This window comes from Sorex araneus, chromosome 1 (genome assembly GCF_027595985.1).
Source record: "Sorex araneus isolate mSorAra2 chromosome 1, mSorAra2.pri, whole genome shotgun sequence".
Lineage (NCBI taxonomy): Eukaryota > Metazoa > Chordata > Mammalia > Eulipotyphla > Soricidae > Sorex > Sorex araneus.
This window is the reverse complement of record NC_073302.1, coordinates 433,030,546-433,055,082: the sequence shown is the minus strand read 5'-3', so window position 1 is coordinate 433,055,082 and position 24,537 is coordinate 433,030,546. Positions and strand designations below refer to the sequence as shown.

Genomic DNA, 24,537 nt, shown 5'->3' with positions numbered 1-24,537 from the left:
AGATAAAGGTTTGGCAATTTCATAGCTTAATAACATTTTCAAATAATATACCCAGTATGTCTTGTATAATATACTTATCAAGAATACATCTGATATTATATAGAATATATTTTGTACAATATACAAATTATAGTAGAGTCAAAAATTTCAGAGGAAATAGTGTATTTCTTATACTGCCCCTCATTCTCTTTGTTGCTGCAATAACTGGGGTGTCACTTTCCCTTGGTTGCAGTGCTTGCCAACCAGTAAGTTATGCTACTTGCTGGTGGTCACACATGATTTAGTTGTGGTGTGTACACACTACTTAGCTGTAGTGTGTCATAGATTATACACTTAGTTGTAGTGATGAGGATCACAAATGGCAGTGTCACTGGGATCGTACTATGCATGTGGGTTGTTGCCAGGGATTGAACTCCTGGTCTAACTTCTGCAAAGCAGACATTCTACCACCCAGTCACAGTCCCAGATCCCTATTGCAGTTTTCACCTGTAAATAATTAGACCCGTTTCTTTAGATTTAGAGTTATTTCACATGCAATGCTGTCTGGAGCTTGAAAAAAATTTTTGAGCAGGGCCAGAGAGAGAGTTCAGTGGGTAAGGCAATTTGCCTTTTATGCAGCTGACCCAGGTTTGGTCGCTAGCACCCCCTTTGGTCTCCCAAGCCTGACAGGAGTGACCCCTGAGCACTGCCAGGAGTAAGCCCTGAGCACAGCTGGGTGTGACCCCAACAAGAAAACATTTGGGGCAAATTATTAGAAAATGAATCTAATATACTGCTTAAAATTAAACTTATTATATGTTTTCAAACATCTTATATAGCACCAAGCATAATGAATATAATAGATTTATCTCATGTATCAAGTGATAGAAATCTTTCTACTATAATTATCTAGCACCTTAACAACAGGAATATGCTCTGAGAAATGTGTCATTAGGCATTTTGTCACCAGGTGAATGTCACTATATTATAGTTTACCATACCACTAGGTTATAAATAACATCACTATTGTATATGTAATCTGTTACTGACTAAAACATTGTTATACAGTGTCATGACTGTCTATTTAGAATTTAACTCTATGCTATTTATGAAAAATCCACTTTGAAACAATTACACAAAAATATTAAATGTGTAAAGTTTATGATAACTAAATAGCAAAAGAAAAATGTTCTAGCAAGCTTAATAGCCAATGAAATAAATTTTATGAAAATTAAAGATGAAGGGAGTATTATATCAAGAGAATTCAAAAATCATCAACTTATATGTATTAAACAACACAGCTCTGACATATGTGGACAATATTAATAATAACAAACTTTACACAAAGAAATGGACAAATCTATAATCCTTGTGGGAGATATTGATACAGTTCTCTTAGACAATAAGAGATTGAGAATCTTGAAAAATTAGTACAACTGTAAAAAATTTGAGCAATGCACTAAAACCAAATTACCAATCTGAACAAAAATTTTGAATAAGTGAGAAATATTAAAATATAAGTGCTCCACTTTATTTACATAATATAGCATAAGAACACTCCATTAAAAACTTAAGGTAATTGCGTTACCTTATTACTTTTACTGTCATTATTTTGACACAAATGAACTAATAATACTTTTTAGCTTGCTGTCTGGAATATTTTTTAAAATTTGTTTGTACAGTTATCAAAATATTCTGGAATTTACTCAATGAATTTTTATAGCTATGACCTGCATCACTTAAATAAAATAGTTGGCTTTTTAATCCTGTTGCTTTTCATCTTCTTTTGTGTCTTTTCTGCCCCCCTGTCTCCTGATCATCCTCATATTCAGTCCTTTCCTATAAGATCCTGAGAGACTTATAAATATTTACACACTACTCCTGTCTTTCTTGATGAAGGAAAACACAAAAGCACCTTTTCTATCTATGCACCAGCTAATCGCTCTATGTGAGATCTGAAATGGTTTTACCTGATCATCAGGATGGTATTTGCTCCTAAGTCTTTTATAAATACGAACTAGTGCATTTTTTCATGCTGTGCCCCAAGTGAAGCAAATTCTCTCTCTATACCAGAAAACCAAGCTCAGTGACACATGTTTGCTTTATCAGCCTCTGTAAAAGTCTAGTGGTAATTTATATTGATTACATAATAAGGAACTCCATCCCTGTACAACATGTTCTTTCAGCTGCAGAACCACACCTGTAGAAAGGCTAACTCACATCTGGTTCCATAAATCTGCTCTTTCTGATCCTCTGGAGGGACACTTTCATGTAAACTACATAGCTACATGTGGAACAGGAAAGACCAAAGCAGATGGCTAAACGTAGTAACCGTTTCCACCCCAAGCCCTTCATTTTTTCCCTTGATTTTGATGTCTTATTAGAGTCAATTCAACCATTCACTTTTTTTTTTTTGGACAGCTTTATCCCACCTCAACAACCAGCTTAAAGTGTTCTTATTGATATTGCTATAATTAGAAGGTTTTATTTATCTTTTCAAATTTTACTTTAGTCATTTAGGATATACAGAAGCATTAGTAAGGAAATAATAAGTGGCCAAAAGCAACAGAATCTGAGAACTGGTCTATAGAATTGACCGTGCCATGGTGGAAAGACACATTGGGGGGTGAGGAGGGAATATTGTGACAATAGTGGAGAGAAGCCACTACTCTAGTGGGGATGTGATATTAGAACATAGTATAGAGTTGAACAAAGTGGACACACTAATGGTCAACAAATATATGAAAAAATGCTCTACAGCACTGACCATCAGGGAAAGCCACATCAAAACAATAATGAGATATTACCTCACACCAGTGAGACTGACACACATCACAAAGAACAAGAACTACCTGTGCTGGTGTGGACATAAGGAAAAAGTCACTTTCATACACTGCTAGTGGGAATGTCAACTGGTCCAGCCTTTTTTTGGAAAACAATACAAATACTTCTCAAAAAACTAGGACTTTAGTCTCAATATGAGCCAGCAGTTCCACTTCTTGGTATCTACCCCCTAGACTCAAAGCTATTCAGAAAATACATTTGCAATTCAATGTTCATTTCAACACTATTTACAAGCACTGTAGCACTGTCTGTCGTCCCATCCCATTGTTCATCGATTTGTGTGAGTGGACACCAGTTATGTCTCCATCTTGAGACTTGTTGTTACTGTTTTTGGCATATCGAATATGCCAGGGGTAGCTTGGCAGGCTCTGCCGTTCCGGCAGGATACTCTCAGTAGCTTGCTGGGCTCTCTGAGAGGGATGGAGGAATTGCCTATTTACAAGAGAAGGTCTTAAATATTAACTCCGAGTCAAAAGAACTCATTGATAAGTAGATACCTCTAGTTATGTTTTTGATATGAAGATACCAAAGAAGACGCATGTCTTCACAAATGTATTTTTTCATCTTTCTGATTTAATTGCTTAAGTGTTAACTTAGATCTCTACACAAAATCAACTTTAAAAGCATCATCATCATCATCCCATTGATCGTCGAATTTCTCGAGTGGTCTCAGTAACGTCTCCATTTGTTCTAGCCCTGAGATTTTAGAAGCTTCTCTCTACTCATCCTTCCCAACAATGCCGCATTGGAGGCTCTTTCAGGGTCAGGGGAATGAGACCCAGCTTGTTACTGGTTTTGGCATATTAATAAACTATGGGGACCTTTCGAGGCTCTCCCATGTGGGCAGGAAACTCCCAGTAATTTGCCAGGTTCTCCCAGAGGAGAGGTAGGCTATAAGATATATAAGAAGTAGGCAGAGAGTCTCTTACCCGTGAGCCTGGCTGTCTTCTCTGGGGCCCCTCGAAGGGGGTGGGCTCCAGCTTCCCTACCCACCCCAAGCAGAGCTCCCGGTGGCCGAAGACCTCGGGAACCTTGCACAGCCATGCTCAAGGCCCCTCTCCACATGTTCGGATGAGCCTCACACATGAAGGTACCGGCAGAGGAAGCCAGGTGTGTGGGACCCGGGGCTGAGACCTCCAAGCCTGCTCGGATCGGGACTGGGCCTCCTCCACCCAGATTTAAAGGCAAAGCAAAGCATCGATAATAAATCAAATGTTTACCCTTAAAGGTAATTACAATTACAATTAAATTACATCTGTAATTACAATTTTAATTAAATCTGTTCACCCCCTTTTCCTACAAACTTTATAATTATTTGATTTGTACGTAAAGGCACAATATTAGGAGATAACTTTGACAGAAAGATCAGTAATTGTGTGAAGAAATGTTAGAAAGTCATAGATCCAAATTTATAACTTAGAAAGACCGTATCTAGTCAACTTAATTTTTTTTCTTTTTGGGTCACACCCAGTGATGCACAGGGGTTACTCCTGGCTCTGCACTCAGGAATTTCCCCTGGCAGTGCTCAGGGGACCATGTGGGATGCTGGGAATCGAACTTGGGTTGACCTTGTGCAGGGCAAACACCCTACCCGCTGTGCAGCAGGCAGAGCAATGAACAAATGGTCTTCAGGGAAATGAATAAGAGACCAAAGGGAGGCAGGATATTTCAGGAGTCAAGTTATCAATGTTGCTGGTCTGGTCAGGAAATAGTCAAGAGAAGAGTTTGCTGATGCCATCTTCATTTGTGCAATAGAGTTCATCAAATCCCTATAATGTACATCTTTCATTTTATTATACCAATTATTACTGTTTTAAGGATCTTTTAAAAAAACATTAAGTAAAAAAAAAGAGAGATCCAAATCAAGTGTGCTGTTTCTTTAATGATCCTGCCATTATTTTATAAGTGGTAGAAAATATGCAGTATTAATACTAGAGGAACTGGGTGTGGGGCAAGCGTGAATGAACATTGTCGTATTCTTGTAACTTCTGTAAATCTAGAAACAATGCAGAAATAAAATTTATTTAAAGACACTAAGAATAAACAATTTGGCCCACCCAAAGGCTTGTGCAAGCTTGGCCTCAGCACAATTGCTAGGATCAACAACACCCTTTCCTCCTCTTCTTTCTCTGAGTTCCTAGAGCATTTTAAACCTTTAATGCATTTGGCTATAGATATTGTAATCACAGAGATTATAAAGCATAGTCCTTTCATATATGTGATCTCAGGTGTTAGAAATTTAAGTGCTGACAAAAGACAATTGTGGTACATCTGAGAGTGACAAAATTCTAAGATCAGTCGATGCTCACTTTGTACTATGGTTTCAGATGAAGTGTTTAAAAACACTTTCGGGGGTGGGGGGGGAGGGTTCAAAGGACTGGGGTATATAGGTCTGGCATGTGGAAGCCCTGAGTTTTATCTCTAGAAACGCCTGGTATTTGGTCAGGGAATATTGTCGGGAGTGGCTCCCGGACCCGCTGACAATACTTTTTTTTTTTTTTAAAGACTCTTTAAAAGAAAAAAGCTCAAACTGGGTGGAAATCTGTCTTAGCCATCCTTTTTTTTTTTTTTCCCTTTTCAGCAATTTGGGGTTTCAGATGGTTTCCAGACAAATTGTCAATATGGTTTTTAAAGGCAAGGATGGAAAGGAATATACTTGCCCCAGAAATTTTTCTTAAAAGAAGAAAAGACTGGAACCAGAGTTGAGGCACACCCCAGCTGACTGTTCTGCACAGCATAATTATGGGAAACCTCAGATTCTGACCTTTGAATGGAGAGCTCTTCCTTTATGAATATAGGACTTACATCTTCCAAAAAAACAAAACCAAAAACCAAAAAATCCAAATCAGCAGAAGTTTTTTGAAGGAAAAGGAAACTGTCTTTCTAAAAAAAAATTTTTTTTAAGTTTTTATTGGAGTTTTAGGAACATGGGTACACCAGCATTGACATTTATGGACTTGATGGACAAAGTTATTGCACAGCACCACCACCAAAGTGCACAAGATCCCCCTCGCCCCCCCCCCCACACACACACACACTGTTTTTTAAAAAAATTCTGGGAGGACTGGAGAGATAGTACAAGGGTTAAAGCTCTTGGTTTACGTGTAATTGATCAGGGGCTAATCTCGCAGTATGACATAGGTCTCCTAAGCACCATCAGGGGGCACTCCTGAGCACAGAGCCAGGAATAGTTCCTGAACATGACTAAGTACCCCAAACAAACAAAAAACAAACAAACAAAAAACAAAAAGAGAAAAAACTTAGGTGTAACTACCCCATCCTCACAATCAGGGTGACAAGATCCCTTCCTCATTACCCCAAGTTCCCTCTATCAAAGACCCCAGCACCATTAGACCACAGTTCTGCCGACCAAATCTCACCAAGAACAAGACTTAAAGACACATGTAAAGAGAAGGGGCAAAGTTATTGTCAGTTTGTAATAAAGGCCTGAAGCACAACAAGACTATTCAAAGTCACCTGGGTGATCTGCTGTGGAGAACATTCTATTAGACCTGCCCCCAATAGGGGGGTCCCCCAAAACACAAGAAGCAAGATGTCAAAAACTTGAAACTTCATACCGATACTTTCAGGAGAAAAATGAGCAGGATTGAAACTATTCCCAGAGGAAAGAGTAATTGTTTTCATTTTAACAGAGTATCTAATAGCAGAAACATGAAAATTTAAAAAAAAACAAAACCTCTCAAACTTCTCCCCTATTCACTTCCTATTTATATCAACAAGGGAGGGGCTGCACTTCCGGACTGGCTGATGGAATCACTCTGTACAGCATGGTGGAATCCACTGAAGTGAAAGAGGAGGATATTTGCATTCTAGTCATTCCAGCCATGGTTATGTATCTATATATTCTCCACAGTAGGTTTGAAGAATTTTTATTTTTTTCCCCTTTTGTTATCTATCGTCAGTCTTCTCAAAAGGACAGAATTAAGTGAGCAACTTCTATAGTCATGGTTAAAGCACATGACTGTATTCATCTCAGTGGGCACAAAACAGGATAGAACAAGGCAAAGAGGAGAATGGACAACAAAAAGAAAGGATAGATGGAATGGAAGGATAGAAGGAAGGACGGGTGAGAGGGAGGAGGCAACCTTAACAGAACTCTTATTTTCTTCTAAAAACGAATTTCCCCTTTGTTAATTAATTGTTAGGGTGTTCAAAAGAAGACAGAATGAGAAATATAATCTGAAGCTACACCAAGTATATAAACAAAAGGATTGAAACAGCTTTTCTCATTTGACAAGGCTGCACTGTCAAACATTCCAGACACCTACGGGTCTGTTTCTAGTCATTTGCAAGAAGGAAATATTCTGCCACTCTCACAAGTTTTAGCCTTGAGAAGGCACTTCAGCCCTTCCCTGTGTGGCCCTTTTGGATAACTGAGGGAGCCATATGTTGAAGACGAGCAATCATAGAAGAACTGCCTTTGGAAGGAACGTAAGTAAATGTTTGCTCAGTCTCCTGATCTAAATGTTTATTTCCACATATGCTGAACCCAGAGCAGCCATTCTTTCTAAGCCCTTGGTATATATACCATTTTAGAAGCAAAAGCAACCCATATGGTTGAAGTTATTGTGGAAGACAGTCTGGTTCACCTTGAGCATCATTTGCATATTATTTTTGTTTGAAGCCGTGAATTTTCAAGGGTAAATGAGCAGTGCATACTTAGAGAACACATGACCTGTGACAGCCCAGACATAGACAGAGAACATATCCACAGGACAGTTCTAGGCATGACTGCCTATGTTGTATAAATCGTTCTAGACTCTGGGCCAATGTGGTGAATTGCTGGTCACTCTGATCAGGGCTTATCTGAGAAGCAAAGCAGCTTGAAATATTTGAAGACAATGGTGGTTATGTGTGTGTGTGTGTGTGTGTGTGTGTGTGTGTGTGTGTGTGTGCGCGCGCATAAGGAATCTGTCCTGTATATGCTATGGCAGACAGACTGGCTGAACCCTAAGAGGCAGCCAAGGTTACACCAAAATAAGAGGTGATGCAGGAAGAAGAGGAAATGGTTTGACAAGACCCAAGGTCGCCGAGACAGAAGGGAGGAGGAAAGGGGAAAACAGAACATCGCACCAACACAAAAGGCATTAAGGTTCATGAGTAGAAATATAAAGAATTAGAACATCAAAAGTGTTTGGGGTACAGAAAGACAGGGAGTGCAAAAGTTGACAGCACCAGTGGGTAAACTGTCCCTCCCAGGTCGCCTGGGTCCCTCCCCCTTCTAGAATTGGTATTTTAGGGAAACTGTTCATGATTCCTCCTTAACCTCTTAGAGGCACCCTGTCTTGGAAAACGAACGAGACAGCCTCTTTCCCTACAGACCATCTCTGGCAGAAGCGGAAAGCGAACATCCAAAGAGTTTGAAGGGGCACGGGCAATAGGGGCTAAAGAAAGGAGGGGGAAATGGAAACAGACCACAAAGGGTGCCTGTCACCCACAAGCTTCAAGTTAAGTTCAAGTTAAGAGCGGCCGTGGCCAGCGAAGTGCATAAAATGTAAAGGATGCTGAAATACAAGGGGTGGGGGGAAAGAAAAAAAAAAACAAAGGACAGGAGACAAGTGATTCAGAACACAAATATGTGCCGGCTTCTAGCATCTCCCCCCATCTGCGGCATGAGTGACTGTGATTAGCAAGAAGGAAAATGCCCGAGACCCCCTCACCCCTCACCCGCATGCAGCTCGCGCTCAGGGGGTGAGTCCTGGCTCCGTGGCGGCCCACCCCTTCCCCCACAGCTGGCGGCTCTGAACCGCTCACCTCCTCCTGCCTGCCCCACCCCCTCCTCATGCCACATACCAGACTGTCTGCCACCAGTTTCACTGGCTGCCACGGAGTGGCCACAGCCTGCGAGGCTGCTCCTCCGTGCGTCATTTCAGAGACCTCTTTTGACTCTTCACTGGATCAGAATTTTGTGTTGCGAAAGCCCGAGAGTCCAAGACCAGGGCAAGTTCAAAAGGCCAAGGGATTTCTAGCAAAGCCTTCCCTAGACCCGTAGGGAATGTGAAATGCCACCCACAGGAGACTCCTGGGTCCTTCCAGTTTCAGGAGGAGGCCGCCGGGCTTTCTAGCACCATTTTGAGCTGGAGCAACTGTGTCTCTCAAAATTTCTTAGCACTAGAGGTTTTCTTTTAGGATGGGGGTGGTTTGGTGCTCAGGGCTTACTTGTGGCTCTGTACTCAGGGATCACTGTTAGAGGTGCTGGGGGACCATATGCAGTGGTAGGGGTGGAATTGGGGTTGACTGCATGTAAGGCAAAGTTCTTAGCTCCTGTGCTACTTCTCTCTGGCCTCTCTCAAAAGACCTTTTCTTTTTTCTTAGTGTTTTTGGTGTTTTGGGTTTTGGCCACACCAGTGATGCTCAGGGTTTATTCCTGGCTCTGCACTCAGGAATCACTCCTGATGTTGCTCAGGGGACCATATGGGATGCCGGAGATTGAATCTGGGTCAACCATGTGCAAGTTTGGGTCAACCATGTGCCTTACCCACTGTACTATCTCTCTGGCCCCTCTCTCGAAATTCTTAAGCTGCAAAGGCCCATCCTCTAGGCCTTCAGAATGTGGCTTTGTTTGGGAACAAGTACTGACAGTTAAAAAGACTGGGGTCTTTACCAGACTCGGATCCAGACACCCTGGGTTATGTCATTGTACATAAAAACTGCCACCTGCAAGCCAAGGAGAGAGAGCTGAAATCACTCTTCCCTCAAAGCCCTTTGAAGGAAGACAGCCTGGGACGTCTTGACCTTGGCCCCCAGATTCCTCTGCTGCTGTTTAACCACCTCACTTGAACAACTGCCTTAGAGCAACTCTGGGAAACAAATATTCCCAGATACAGGATGCCCAAAGATGGAAGTTAGGTGATGACCAGATCTTTTTCTTTTTTTTTTTTTTAATCTCCCTGAGACGACTAGGTAAAACTTCCTAGGTTATCTGAAAGAGGAGGCGTTCCTCACAGTGAGAGTGAACGAGCCGAGCTGGAGTCACATAACTTCATCTCCGCTGGCCTCCTTTTCTCCTTCCAGGGTGACTGGACTGGGAATTCTGAAATCGCCAGCGTCGCTGATCAGGAAAGCGAAGAGTCAAACCAACGCTCTGAGTTTGGAGGCGGGGAGGTAGAACATGATGGATGCTCTAACGGAGCTGGGCTGGGAAGGGAGTGGGGGTGACGGGGAGACCCTGAATTCTTTAGCCAACCACTTCAGAGGTGATGTTCTTGGCGCCCCGCCTTTCCTCCTTCCAGAATCGGCTCTGCCTTGGCGTTTGAAACGTGCAACTTTGAGAGACTCAACCACTGGAACAGTGGATAGATTTAGACAAAGAATTTAAGCCCTCAATACCGAATTCCAGAATATTGTTCCCTTGAGTCAGGGGCGGGTGAGGGTGAAGCCGGCTTGTTAAACTGCTTCTGCTACCAGGAAAGGAAAACAGTGAAGTATTTCTGCAGGCTGCTGCTGCTGCTTTTTTTTTTTTGGTAACTGCTGTAGGCTAGATTCTCATCCTGTCTCTCACTTGAATCATCCCCTGGTTGTAGTGAAAGAAGCGGTGTTTAGCCTGTTGCCTTATATGGCAGGGACCGACCAGGAGCTTGTCTCTGAAGGACTTGCGTGGCTCTCTGACAAATGATAATGACTGGTTATGCGATCCTCGGGGCCCTGGCTCCTGCGGCTTTCCTCAGAGACACGCAGAGCAGGCGAGGGAAGGCGGGCCGTAGCCCACAGAGTCCTCCCACCGGCACCGCCACTCACCTCTTGGGTGACGAGGGGCAAGTGACTCTGCACTGGCTTGGCAGCCCTCAAGCACAGAGGCAGGAAGGGAACCGAGTGGGGTGGGGGACAAGTTCATGTTCTCAACCCTCTGGAACCCATTCTCTTTACCCTCCCTTCCAAATTCAGTTCTGATTCTCTGGATCAGTCTTTTTTTTTTTTAATGGTTTTGGGGCCACACCTTGTGGTGCTCAAGGCTTACTCCTGGCTCTGTGCTTAGTGATCACTCCCCCTGGTGCCATGAAGGACCCCATGAAGTGCTGGGCATCAGAACCAGGTTGGTCAGGGGCAAGACAAGTGCCCTACTATCACCCTGCACGGTCACTCTGGCCCCTCTCCAAATAAGTTGTAATCGTCCTCCACTTCCCTCTCTTCTCCCCTTCCCTCACCTTCCTCCCTATCCACTCCTCCTTTCCCCCTTCCTGTCACTTCCTTTGTTCTCCCTTCTCCTCACCTCATCTCCTCTCCCCTCCGCCTCCTCTCATTTCCTCTCCTCTCCTTTCCCCCTCTCCTCTTCATCTTCTCTTCCTTATTTTTCCTCTTCTCTCCTCCCTCTTCCTTCCTCTTTCTACTCTCTCCTGTTTCTCTCCCTCCTCTCTCTCTCCTTTCTCCCTCCTTCTCTATTCTAGGTCTGGAACACTGAGAGATGAGTTCCAGAGATAGCCAGAGAGATGCCTCAAAGGGCTGAGGCATATGCTTGACATGCAGGAGCCCAGGCTAAGTCCCCAGTGCCTAGCACGTGATCCCTCCATCTTGCCAGCCAAACAAAATAAAACAAAGCATTGCACTGTAGCATTGTCATCCTGTTGTTCATCAAGTTGCTCGAGCGGGCACCAGTAACATCTTTATTATGAGACTTGTTGTTACTGTTTTTGGCATATCAAATACGCCATAGGTAACTTGCCAGGCTCTGCCATGGGGGCAGGATACTCTTGGTAGCTTGCCGGACTCTCTGAGAGGGACAGAGGAATTGAACCTGGGTCGGTCATGTGCAAGGCAGACATTCTGCCTGCTGTGCTATTGCTCCAGTCCTGTTATTGCTCCCTAAAATAGTCTTATATTTCTCTAGTTTGCCTTCCTGAAATTTCTGTGAGCCAGATGTTCACCTTGCTAAATCCATGGCTACGTTATTGCTCTCCATATCAAGAATCTTAGTATTTTATTATTATTTTCCCCTTGTAATCCTTTCCTCACTTGACTTCCAGACCTTTTATCTGTGTTGGTTGGTACCTTACAACACTTTTTGTACCTTTCACTTGTTTTTAGTGAAAACATTGCAAAACCTATGAAACAACCTAGCCCCGGAAGTAATAAAACTCTTTGATCTTTCAAATGAAGATGATTTTGAAGGTTATGGTAGCACAGGGGTGAAGGGAGGAGAGAGAACTTGGGTTGCAAAGTGACAGTAAGGTGTCTTCTCTGCCCAGTGGGGCCTTGGAGCTCTAGCTAGGTTCCTCTAGGCCTGAAAAAGTATTTCCAGTAACTCATCTGCTAGTACTGGGCCTTCCTCCTGGAGCCTCTCATCTGAAAGCATCAGGAACTTTCACTGCACCTCCATGATGGCTGGGGAACAGGCTGCGCGAAGAGTGTACAGCCAACAGCGGGGAGCACAGGAAGCCCCAGGTACTATTCTTCTGCAAACAATTTAGAGATATTATTTCTCATTCATTTGAAAACTATGAGATGGATGGGAGTGGCGTAAGATTGTTTTATAGGTAAAGAAACCAGCTCGGAAATGATAAACTTGGGATCAGAGCAATAGTATAGGGGATAGGGCTCTTGCCTTGCACACAGTCAATTCAGATTTATCCCCAGCACCACATATGGTCCCTGCAACCCTGCCAGGAATGATCCCTGAGTGCAGAACCAGGAGTAAGCCCTATATGTTGCCAGGCGTGGCCCAATAGGGGAGAAAACTAAAGTTGAAATTCCTATTCAAGTCATCCCATCCTGATTCCAAAGTTGGTTCCAAGTAGGTCATTCTTCCTAAACCACACACACACACACACACACATACACACACACACACACACACACACACACACACACACACACACACACACACACACACACACACACACGGTCTCCATCCATTAGATTAGTGAACATGGTGGTAGTGGTGGGGATGGAAGAAACAGCAGAGTCTGCCGGTGATGGAGACCAAATGTCCAGGTGCTGGACTTTTCCTAGTTTTGTGTAGCTTTGTGACCTTAAATGAGTTACTTACCTAATTGTAAGCTTCATCATTTTTCCAACCTGTTTCCATTTGGTTCTGATGAAGATTTTTTTCCTGATTTTTAAAAATATAATAAACATCTCTATGCTGTTTAGCATATATCAGACAGTATTCTAAATGCTCAGCAATGAAACAATTAGAGGAAGTGGTAAGCCTCAAATATTAATGTTTATAATTGCTTCTGAATAAAATAGCCTCAGTTATCTCAGTCAGAAGCAATTATGAACATTAATTCCTTTACACTCCCATATTCAGCACCAGTTCTGTGAGGGGAAGGCACTATTTTAGGCTAAAGTTACAGAAATGAAAAGCCCAGACAAGTTCCCTGGTGTCCCTCGATGCTTTTCTAGTCTAGAGGCATGGGAAGTAAATAAAGACACAATGATAAGTGTAAATTTATGAATATGTGTACTATTCAACAGAGGTATTCTGATTGTCTGTGTAGAAGCTACTTTTACCAACTCTATACCCTCAGGTTAGAGATGTGTTTCTAAATGTTTGACAAAGCTCTCTTGATTATTTAGCAGTGTTTTCTGCCAACATCCATGAAAGATGCAACTAACCTCAAGTTTTGAGATTCTGTTGCTTGATGTTCAATATGATCTATTTAAGAATAAGCTTATACATTTTAATTTTGAATAATGGCCATGTTTAATAATGGGTTCTCAAAATCTTGACACTAAAACAATTAGTTTGTGGAAGCTACTTTGTGAGCTGGTGCCATATATTGATGTTTAGGGGACAATTCTTTTTTGTTGTTGTTGTTTTATTTTCTTTTTCTTTTTGGGTCACACCTGGCAATGTACAGGGGTTACTCCTGGCTCTGCACTCAGGAATCACCTCTGACGGTGCTCAGAGGACCATATGGGATGCTGGGAATTGAACCCGTGTCAGCCTCGTGCAAAACAAACACCCTACCCACTGTACTATTGCTCCAGCCCCAGAACAATTCTTTTTTTTTTTTTTGAAAATTAGCCTCAAATTTATTGTAAGAGACAGCCTTATATCCCACATTTATGTTTTTATTTTATTTTATTTTTATAAAATTTTTCACAACATTCGATTACATTTAGCATCTGAACACCAATCCCACCACCATTATACCTTTCCACAACCATATTTCAATCCCGAATCCCAAAGCAGAACTGAAATAATTTATTTACTACTGCTTGTTATGAACAATTGGGGGACCAATTTCAAAGGGAAAAGAAGACCGAGTTGGGGGATATTATTAGACAGATGTGAATCCTACTTCCTTTTTAGCAGTTTTTCTCTAGCAAGTCCTGCTTTCACGAACATAAAGGAAGTGCAGCTCTATAAATCACCGGACTCTGCACAAATATAGCAAGAACTCTGGCATCCTTGTTGGATCAGGTCCCTCAGGCAGACAATTTTAGCTCTGCAATCCTCAGTGAATATAATTTATGAACATGGTACTCTGATTATGACAGATCCTTCTACCCAGTTCAGAGAAGGCGACTCTTTTCTTTCCCCTGGGGGTTGCAAGCGAGTGTTGGGCCACACCTAGTGGTGGTCAGGGCCTACTCCTGTCTCTGTGTTCAGGGGTCACTCCTGACCATGCCTTGGGGACCATATGTGGTGCCAGAGATCAAACTGGGGTTGGCTTTGAGCAACCAAGTACTTCAAGTTCTGTTCTATTGTTTTAGCCCCAGAGGAGGGAACTTTTTTTTTTCCATATTTTTAAAACATCTTTTTGAGGCACTCTGATTTACAGCACTGTTAATGATGGTTTCGTAGGAAGCAACCCTTATTAAAGATCCTAAGAAGTACATTTTCTGTCCTTCAGCAAAAGTAAATTTTCTTCCTTTTTCATGCACCCAAGTCCTCTTGTCTGTTACGGATCACAAGTTTCTCCGTGTTTTCCCCTCTCCCCCTGGCCAAAAGCTTCTGCGAGAATATGGAGGGTGAGGGATGAGGATGCTTCTTCCTCTTTTCACTTGGGATTTGAACATTCCTTACCACTCAGTAGAGAACAGAGAAAAACATTTTCTGTTATTTCTGGTGAGTTAAATATCTAAAGTAAGCAATCTTGAGAACATCTTAGGGACAGAAACACTTAAAGAGAAATTTTCCCCTTCATTCACTCCTCCCCCAATGCCTGAATTTCACTTAGTAATGGTGGTTGGAACAGGAAGTGGAAATACCATGAGAAATTTTATTCTCGCCACATTTCCAATGCTGTACAAAAGTAAATGCTGGAAATCTCATCAGAAAGCTTGGCCTTACAGGGTTGATGGCTTTGTGCTCAAACCAAAAGAATAGGGGAGGCTGAAAGTATTCTCAGGTAAGAATTCTAGCTTGTCTGAAGAGACAAGGTAAAATTGGTTATTTGGAAGGCACACTGTAACTTTCAGAAATTATTCAATTATTCAAAACAGAACGAATGAGCTTTCTGAGTAATAAGTAACTGTATACATCTACTATCTGTTGTTTTTAGCACAGATGTACAGAATTGTGTGTGAGCCAGAATGTTTTAGCAGAATCACCAGGGAGTTATTTACTAACTACAGATGCTGGACCCTTCTAGAGCTACTGAATCAGAATTTACCTGGATGGGTCTTGAGCATATTTTATAAGGCAAACTATAGTTGATCCTCACTGATACTCTGGGAAAGACCTATTGGACTGCAGGAACACCAATCTGTGAAAGAGACATTCTCTCTTGCAATCAAATATAATGAACTGGTTGAGCCTGGGACTTATGTAGACGTGTATTTTGGGGCAAACATTGCCACTGACTAAGTGACTTTGGTTTAGTCCCCTGGTTTGCTCTTTCATTCCACAGATGTTAACTAGGTTTCTGCAATGTGGCAGGCACTAGGTATATACATTTTTAAAAGTGTTTTCTGCCCCTGGGAATTTTAACAGTCAACAAAATGGGCAGACATCGATCAAACTGCAAGTCAATTTTGTTTCATATGGCTAGGTTTCTCATCTGAGAAACAAACAAAAATAATAGAGAGCTTGTTATGTTTTTCCTCTAAGGATTTCTTTTTATCCAAAAGTTCTTATTGCAAACTTCCCACATATAGCATATGCTTGAAGTTCATTGAGAAAACACAGCATCAAAACTTATCGTAACTTTTTAAAAAGTTACTATTGCTTTAATCAACCCTTTAAATAAATTTATATTTTTCGACTGAATCTATGGAACTAGAGATTTTGCGCAGATATTGTGCAAGATGTATTATTGTGCAATTTTCCAAAATATTTGTTGCCTTTGTGGATTTGTTTGCCTCTTACAATAACTTTGTGGTTTCCTCAGGATCTCAGGGGCAGAGGTTAGGTGGCCAAGCATGATGGTACTCCAGTGTTAGAGTCGGTGGGGTAAGCTATGTGGAACTTGAGTAACAGTAACCCCTTTCTTTCCCAACAGACACCACTATGAATAACAAAAACATTTTCTCCCAGGTAAACATAGACCCAGCCCTTCTCACCAACCCACTGTCACTATCAAGGGGTTGGAGTTGAATAACAGGTAAAAATATATGTACGCCTAGCCCTGGGCTAAATGGCTTGTGAAATCCTGCCCAACCTGAAAATTCTATGAATTCATGTATTCAGTTCTCTTGTCTCAAGAAACACAAATGCCTTCTCCCCTTCACCACCCATACTCCAAATATTTGAACCAGAGCCATGTGGTCCTGACATTTCCTTTCCTTGGGGATAAACAGTTCCAGATCTCTTATCTGCTCCTCATATTCTGTTCTCCAGATTCCTTCTGGCCTTTGACATTTGGCTCTTGATATGTATTTGTCAACGCGTTTCTGAAGAACGGGCCTTGAACAAATCCCGCTACTTGCTTTAACAGATATCAAGACAGGTGCTCAGGCTGCAAGCTCAGAAACGTCGATTGACTAGGAATATACTTGTGTTTATGCATAAGCTTTTTAAATCTTTCTAAAGAGCTCCGATTTAAATTGAAATGCAGTCATTTTTATTTATTATAATTAAGTCTAAAGGATTGCCTACTTTGGGGCAACCTTATCACCCCTATGACTCATATAAAGTTTCTTGCCAACAAAAATACTCAGGTGCTTTTCTGCAGTCTTTCTAAAATGGGTTTTATCTTTCCCAATTATCAGTGAAACAAACTTCTAAGCTCATCAAATACTGTATGAGTCTCATCCTCATGTTTGCCTATCTAGGAATTTAGCCTCATAAAATTCCAAATGTGATCTTTTTGATAACTGTCAGATATTCATTTAATTTGCTTCCCATATCTGCTTACCCTTGTCATCTAAATAAGATTTCCCAGGGGGCTTGTTTTCTCTGTTTCATTTTGGGGCTGGAGGCGAGACTAGTCCCAGCTCTGTGCTTGGGGGTCTCTCCTGGCTGTGCTAGGGTGGTGTGCCAGGGATAGCAACCGGGCCTTCTGCACACGAAGCATGCACAGGGTCCATGATGCTATCTCTTAGATCTTGTTTTCTTCTTGTCCAGGGACAATTATGCTGCCAGCCCCATTGCTAATTCCCCACAAAAGCACTTTGCTTAACTACTAAAGGCCCCTTCTGCTATAGGAATTGCCAAATTGCCAAAGACAATAGTTATTAGCTGAGACAATGAAACCTTCCCTCTCAAAATTTCATCAAAAAACCCAGAAGGAATTTTTTTTTTTTTTTGCTTTTTTGGGGGGTTATACCTGGCGATGCTCAGGAGTTACTCCTGGCTCTGCACTCAGGAACTATTCCTGGCAGTGCTTGGGGGACCATATGGGATGCCGGAGATTGAACTTGGGTTGGCTGCATACAGGTAAATGCCCTACTCGCTTTACTATGTCTCCAGCCTCCAGAAGGAATTATTGACTCAGTAGGAAAACAAAAAGTAGACGCATGCACATATCCTAGCTGAGTTACATCATTGGAAGAACAGAGGACTCTGCTGAGATCCCTTGACACACCTTTTTGGGTCACACCCAAAGTTGCACAGGAGTTACTCCTGGCTCATGCAGTCAGGAATTACTCCTGGTGGTGCTCGGGGGACCATACAGGATGCTGGGAATCGAACCCGGGTAAACCGCGTGTAAGGCAAATGCCCTAAGCACTATGCTATTGCTCCAGCCCCTGTAATGTGGTCTTATTTTGGCTTTTGTCCTTAGATTTCCATGTAGCTTCATCCCTTTATTATTCTGCATGTGTCTTAAAGCTCTCTTTTTTGAAGCTAACAAGGCTCATTTGTTCCAAATACTATTCTATATGCTTCCACAAATATCCTGGCTCCTTTTAACTCCCCACTTGACTAAGTAATATCTGGGCTTCTAAACCACTGCCTGACTTCGAATCTGTGCTCTTTGTCTTTTACTTATTTTCCTGTAATTCACATTTTAGTTCATTACGTACTTTACATTGACTCCTGCTTACACTGACCCCAATAGAACAAATGATGCCTGTGGACCCTTTATGCACTCTTGGGTGAAACTGCCTCAGCAATCTGTCAGAGTCGCATGAGAAGAAATGTTTCATGTGGAAGACAATATACTAGACTATAATATACTAATTATATATTCCTCTTCTAGGTGATGCTCTCCTAGTGAAATGATTTCCTTCAGATGGAGTGTTATCATCTACATAGTCACAAAACAGTGCCAGAGGCCACAGAAAATTATTAAAAAGCAATTTATCACCAGGTTATCCATCACTCATAGAGATATATGCATATATAGGCAAGTATCTTGATTTGAAAAAAGCGTTTATGAAGAACACCCACTTAAATATTAAACATTTAAACTATCTCAAACATCTTTCTTCTACTAATTCCCTGATGACCCCTTAACAGTCCTTTCATTTAATTACGGCTGTTCGCTGAGCACGAAGTCCCCAGCAGCCACTCGGGCTGCACTAGCCCTTACAATATTCCTCAGAGAAAAGGGCATTTCCTTGTCTTCACAACAGAAAAGAAGGAGCTGGCAGAGATGGAAGACTGGGGGAAGTGAAGTTGAGGTTGTTACCAGGGGACAGTAACCAGGAAGCAAGCTAGGAAGGCTAAACATGGAAGTCAGCAGAGGTGAGACCCACGAAGCAGCCCTACCTCAATGCCAGAGGAGGAAATCTGCTGCTACATACCTGAGTGGGTGCACCATCCTATTACCAAAGAATCTGGAAAATAAAAGAGGCCTCTTCGCTGGCACTCAGATACCCCTCATTCTTGCTTCTCATGAAAATCGAGACTTGACCTACTCATCGGCTGGAGTGATAGCACAGCAGGGTAGGGCGTTTGCCTTGCACGCGGCCAATCCCGGTTCGATTCCTTTGTCCCTCTCGGAGAGCCCAGCAAGCTACAAAGAGTATCCTGCCTGCACGGCAGAGCCTGGCAAGGGCCAGCTCCCCGTGGCATATTCGATATGCCAAAAACAGTAACAAGTCGTCTCACAATGGAGATGTTACTGGTGCCCGCTCGAGCAAAATCGATGAACAAGGGGAAGAGAGTGCTACAGTGCTACAGTGCTTCCTCACTCGTCAGTCACCACATCCTGTCTCAGCTCAAGGGATCCTCACAATCTCACAGAGGAGGTGACAAACTCAAAAGGGGGCTTAAAATGCCCAGATGTTCAGGAATCTAAGAGAGAATCTCCAAGAATCTTTTTCTGAGATCAAGACTCTTTGCTCTCCGTATCACCACCACGGACAAGAAGCAACTGCTCCAGCCCCCTCAACTCCTCTGCAACCCTCGCTCATCCCTTCCTCTTGCCCTCCTCTCACCACGCCACTGCTGGCTCGTGTGAGGGAGTAACTCTTTGCTTCAGAAAATGGGTCTGGTCTATTCTCTCTCCTTAAAAGAAGCAAAGAGGATTTGCCCAGATGGAGACACATCTGTGCTTGACCCTGCTGCCATTTTCTGGGCCCCCACCTAGAGCTGAGTGTTGTCAAGCAACCACCGGGGGAGGGGGGTGTCTGTGGAGTGAGAGGGAGGGAGAGCTGAAGGAGAGGGCAGGGGAGGAGACAGTGGGGGTGGGGGGTGGTTTAAAAAGTTTCGCTTTTAATAGCACTCCGTATGAAGGAAATCATCTAACTCGGAGAGCATCACCTAAAAGCTGGGGCTAGAGCGATAGCACAGAGGGTAGGGCATTTGCCTTGCATGTGGCCAACCCGGGTTCAATTCCCAGCATCCCATATGGTCCCCCGAGCACCGCCAGGACTGATTTCCTGAGTGCAGAGCCAGTGTGTGATCCAAAAATATAAAAAAAAAAAACAACGTTGAGAATGCCACTATTAGTTGGTTAAAGGGGAGTGAGCCAGGGACATTCAACACGGGAGCAAACAGAGGTGGGAGGCCAGATCCACGCAGCAGTCTGGTCTCACTACCAACAGGAACCACCGCCAGGTGCTCCTGATTACCTCACTCTCTCTGCAAGGCCCGGGCTTGACATGCTGGGATTAGTTCCATGCTTTTGGCTGGAGGCAGAGAAGCTGCCTCATTTACTAAGGCCTTTCTGTTGTCAGCACCTTGTCATTGGTCTTCTGCTCAACTGGATCTTCAGATTTCCTGGTTCCTGAGCAAATCTGCCTCCTAATCCTTGTGTCCTCCTGAACTCTGATAATCAAAGCCCAAATTTAGGCAACACTGGGGTAGGCTAATGTGCCCTGGTTACTCGGGACTCGAGACTCCCAGAAACCAGGATCCAGAAGGCACCATTCAAGGGTCACATGCATGAGGTTAAAAACAAAAAAAAAGATAATTAAGATGCTAGTTAAGAATCGAAGATATCAGTCATGATGATCATAATGTCCAGTGGACCTAAATTGTAGGTATTTGAAAGTAGCCCACTTTCGGAGAAAGGCAGGCAAAGGGCCTTGTCTCATTTGAAACCACCAGGGGAGGTAGGAAAAACGTAAGAATGCCCATTCTACAGATGAGGTCAAAGAATTGATGACTTCTTCCAAAGTGCGGGCTGTTTTAGAGGAACCAAAGTAGATAGATTTCTCCTCCAGCTGTTCAATCTGGCCTGTAATTTTTCTTGAAATTGTCCAATTCTCAGAACCTATTGGCAACTCTTCAATAATAAATCTGGGTTAGCTTGACAGATGAAGGCCTCTCAGTATGGAGTGAATGGTTATATTTTGGGGATTCTGCTAGAGTTTATCTAGAAAAAAATTTTTAAGTCTCTAAATTTGTTGGCAGTGTCTTTCTAACCTTAGTCCTACCATGCTATTTTCATACCACTTGGTCAGCACTTGGGTCACCCGCTATGGCTTCACCATGGTGACATATTTCTGAGACATATGATAGACTGCAGACAGATGGGAAAGGAGCCAGCCCTTTCCAATCCGTTCTAAATTACTTTTTTGTCTTACTGAAAAATAACAAATTAGTTGACAAACTACCGTGGCAAATGGAGACAACTTTGTGTGTTTTAAGAAGATTTTCTTAGGTACATTTTACTGACCAAAACAGAGACTATTTACCAAGCCTTGATTCCATAACTTTCAATGACTGGATACGGGCCCAACTTTTTCCACCTATGCCAGAGCAAGAGACCTTTAAACCTGGTCTAGGAGTGAAGTAGAATTATTAATAAACTCACTATCAGAATGCTTTTCTTTATATTACCTAACTCCTTTAGGCTTCAATTTAAATCTAGCTTTTTTTTTTAATTGCAAGGAATGTGTATTTATTTAAATATGACTTTCTGGTCTGAATCATATATCAATTGCACATTCTATTGGTTTTGAACAACAGGAACCACCCAACAATACCATGGTTCAATTGATGCACGTGCAGTAATCAAGTTTTTACTGATGGATTTTTTTTTGTTCCAGAATTTTGTCGTTGTACCTCTCTTTTCTGGCTGATTTTTATAAAATATACTTTCTTGTGTTAGAGTTTCACTGTCCTCCATGTACCTCCCTATATGGAGAGATGTGTTCTAGCTAATCCGCTAAAGAAGTAAAGTAGCTGCTAATGGTTCAACCCAAAGTCAAATCTCAAATCCCTTTACTCTGTCACTCTATATAGAAGAATACTAAGAATAACATTAAAAAAAACATGATTTGTGGTTACTGGGGGCAGGGAGCATATAAGGAAAGTAGGAAAGAAAGGTGGACAGTGAAGTTTGAATTGCTAGGGAGTCAGAGAAATTAGTTTCAAACTGGAATTTATCCTCAATTTCCAAGATTATAGATTTCCTTCTAAGCTGCATTCCCTGTGTGGTTTTAGAAAACGGTTGAAAATGAAATTGCTTTCCATATTATGATTGACTTTAAAAACACTGTGAAAATAGTTTGGAACTTGATCTGTTCAAGAGTAGGACAATAATCCAACGATAGCTTTTGCCTGCAGCCTTTCTCTCACACTTACTCAGAACTGTTCCAGAAAAAGAAACTCACAGGGCATTCTGCTCTCACATATCACTTTCAGAAGGAGAGGGAGAGGCATACTCAAAAAATTATCCTTAAACTTCTAAATACAAAGAGGAAAGATTATTACTCGAATCTCAGCACAGAATCGCCTCACTGCATGCAATAAAATCAAACAGACTCAGTCATTTGCAGCTAGAAACCTTTAATACCAGGTTTATTAAAAGCATCGTCAGATTTCTCTTCTTGCCACATACCACCTACTTTTCACTTAAGTTCCAGCCATACACATCCGTATTTGCCAGACAGCCTAGCAGGATTGTACTATTTCACTTTACAAATCCATCTGCCTTTCCCTGTTAACAGAAGGGATCTATGAATTCCAAGTACTTTGTCCTCACCCACTTTTTTTTTAAAAAAAAAAACACATATTCAGACAGCACTAAAATTTCCCCACCCTTTAAAACCAGCTCTTTCTGAAAAAGAATCCCCATCTACTACCAAGTAGCCGCCTTGCACTACTGTTTAAGTTGCCCAAATATGTCTGACTATCTTGAAATGAAAGACTGTGTCTTCCCTTTCTGCAACCTCCTTCCAACCTACATCTTTTCCAACCCCACCATCGCCACCCCACCAGGAGCAGTTTTTCCAACCAAAAAAAAAGGAGCAAGACTTTTTAAGCAGCAGTTCGGTAGGATGTTCGATGCAATTTCTAGAAACACACTCACTAGCACAGGCACACTCGCATTATTTGCTTTTATAGGAAACAGATCTTGGTCGGCTTCTTCCTTCTCAGCAAATATCAGATCAGTTACATCAACCCCCACCAGTGCTAAGTGTGTTCCTTTATAGCCCAGACCTTCTTTTCTTTGGGGGTTGCGGTGAGGGGGGGGGTGTTGTCTAGCACACTCATCCTATGTATACCCTCCAGGGAAACACATTAGTTTAAAAACCTTTGGTTTAAAAAAAAATAAAAAGCATCACCTTTTCATTTTTCTTTTCAACCTAAAAAAGTGGTTGCTGGTTGGAAAGCAAAACCTCTAGCAAAAAGTCTCTGATCATCGAAGACGCAGGACGGACAGGGAGTATTGAACGGGCTGGCATGCTTCTGACACTGGCCCCTGGCTCTCAGGTATAACCTCCCCCGGACTCCTGAACAAAGGCTCCTCTCTGAATCAGAGTTGCCGGTGGTGGTCCTGGAAATAGTCTCCCCGGGACCCCTCCCCTCTTCCCCACTCTAAAAACAAAACTTGGAATTGCCTCCTGTTTGTCTTGCCCGGAACATCTGCAGGGCGGCAAGCCCCATCTGGCTCTGGGAATCCACATGATTTATTGCCTTGAACAATCTTCCATGTTCGGCTACCTGGGCCGGGAACTGCTGAGAAACCTGGAGAAAAGTCCCCCCTCCCTGTCTCTGCCAGGGGGGCCCCGAGAAGACCCTGGGCGCCTTACCTCTCAGGCTGCAAAGCTTCTTCCCGGGGACTAAGGCAGAGAGGAAGGAGTGATTTCTCTGAGCAGGAGCACAGCGAGAGGGCAGGCGGCCGAATACACACAGCTCTATTCAATAAAACACCAGACCGCCCTTCCTTAGCTCCTCCCAGAAGCCCATGCTAAGTGAACACATATCCCCCTCTGTTTACAGTCGGCAGTCGGTGGTATGCATTGTCCTGTAGCTTTTCTAATAAGCAGCCAATGACGACACCCGGGCCGAGGTGGATGCAGCCTGCCCGTGGAAGAGGCCTGTCATTCCCTAGGCATGCTCAGGAAATCACTCATCAGAAAAAGCAAGACCTAAAAAGCTCTGAAACTGCAAGCCGGCTGCCAAAACTCGCTGCATGCCCTTTTTTGGTGATCCTTAGCAGGGCCTCTGGAAGTGAGGCCATTGTCAGGAACACTTCTGAGCAACGTTAATCTTAGAGAAAGGGGCTGTCTTGTAGAACGCAAACGAAACTTTAAAAAAAAAAAAAAGGAAGAAAAGAAAAGAAAGGAAAGAAAGCAGCCGTCTCTGGAACTGCAAGTCTAACAGTCCGGACCTTTTATTGGGGTGGGGGCGGGGACGGCTTTTTAATTGAGGGAGCCTTTATGGTTTGCTTTTCTAAGCCGGGGCGCTGACAAACACAGAGAAAGGAAACAGTTGTGTCCTGTGTTCAGGCCTGAAGTGGGCCAGCACCTGGGGCTGCTCTCCAGTCTCCCTTCGAATCTGAGCGAGGCACAGTCTCCTCACAAGGGTCTCTAGGTGTGAGAAGTGCAACCGGCAGCCGACTTGGGTGTTCGGGGGAGGGTGCTGGACAGAATACGCCAGCGTCTAGCTGCGCACGGGCAGTCTCTGAGCCGAGTGTTCCCCCCTGTGATCTGGTGCTTCCCACCTCCCCTCCCCTTTCCTTCTTG

At 42.9% G+C, this 24,537-nt stretch overlaps 1 protein-coding gene across 12 annotated transcripts in view; it reads right to left on the bottom strand.

Moving 5' to 3' along the window:
* CALD1 (caldesmon 1) overlaps window positions 1–23,871 on the bottom strand; it is a 212,817-nt gene extending 188,946 nt beyond the window's left edge. For 5 of the 12 annotated variants that reach the window (XR_008630187.1, XR_008630193.1, XR_008630194.1 and 2 more), the window contains exon 1: window positions 23,602–23,870. The gene's annotated coding sequence lies outside the window, so the exon portion shown is untranslated. Of the gene's footprint in view, window positions 1–23,601 lie in introns of all 12 variants that reach the window. The other 7 variants (XR_008630190.1, XR_008630188.1, XR_008630189.1 and 4 more) reach the window with 4 other exon arrangements.
* Window positions 23,872–24,537: the final 666 nt, after the last annotated feature.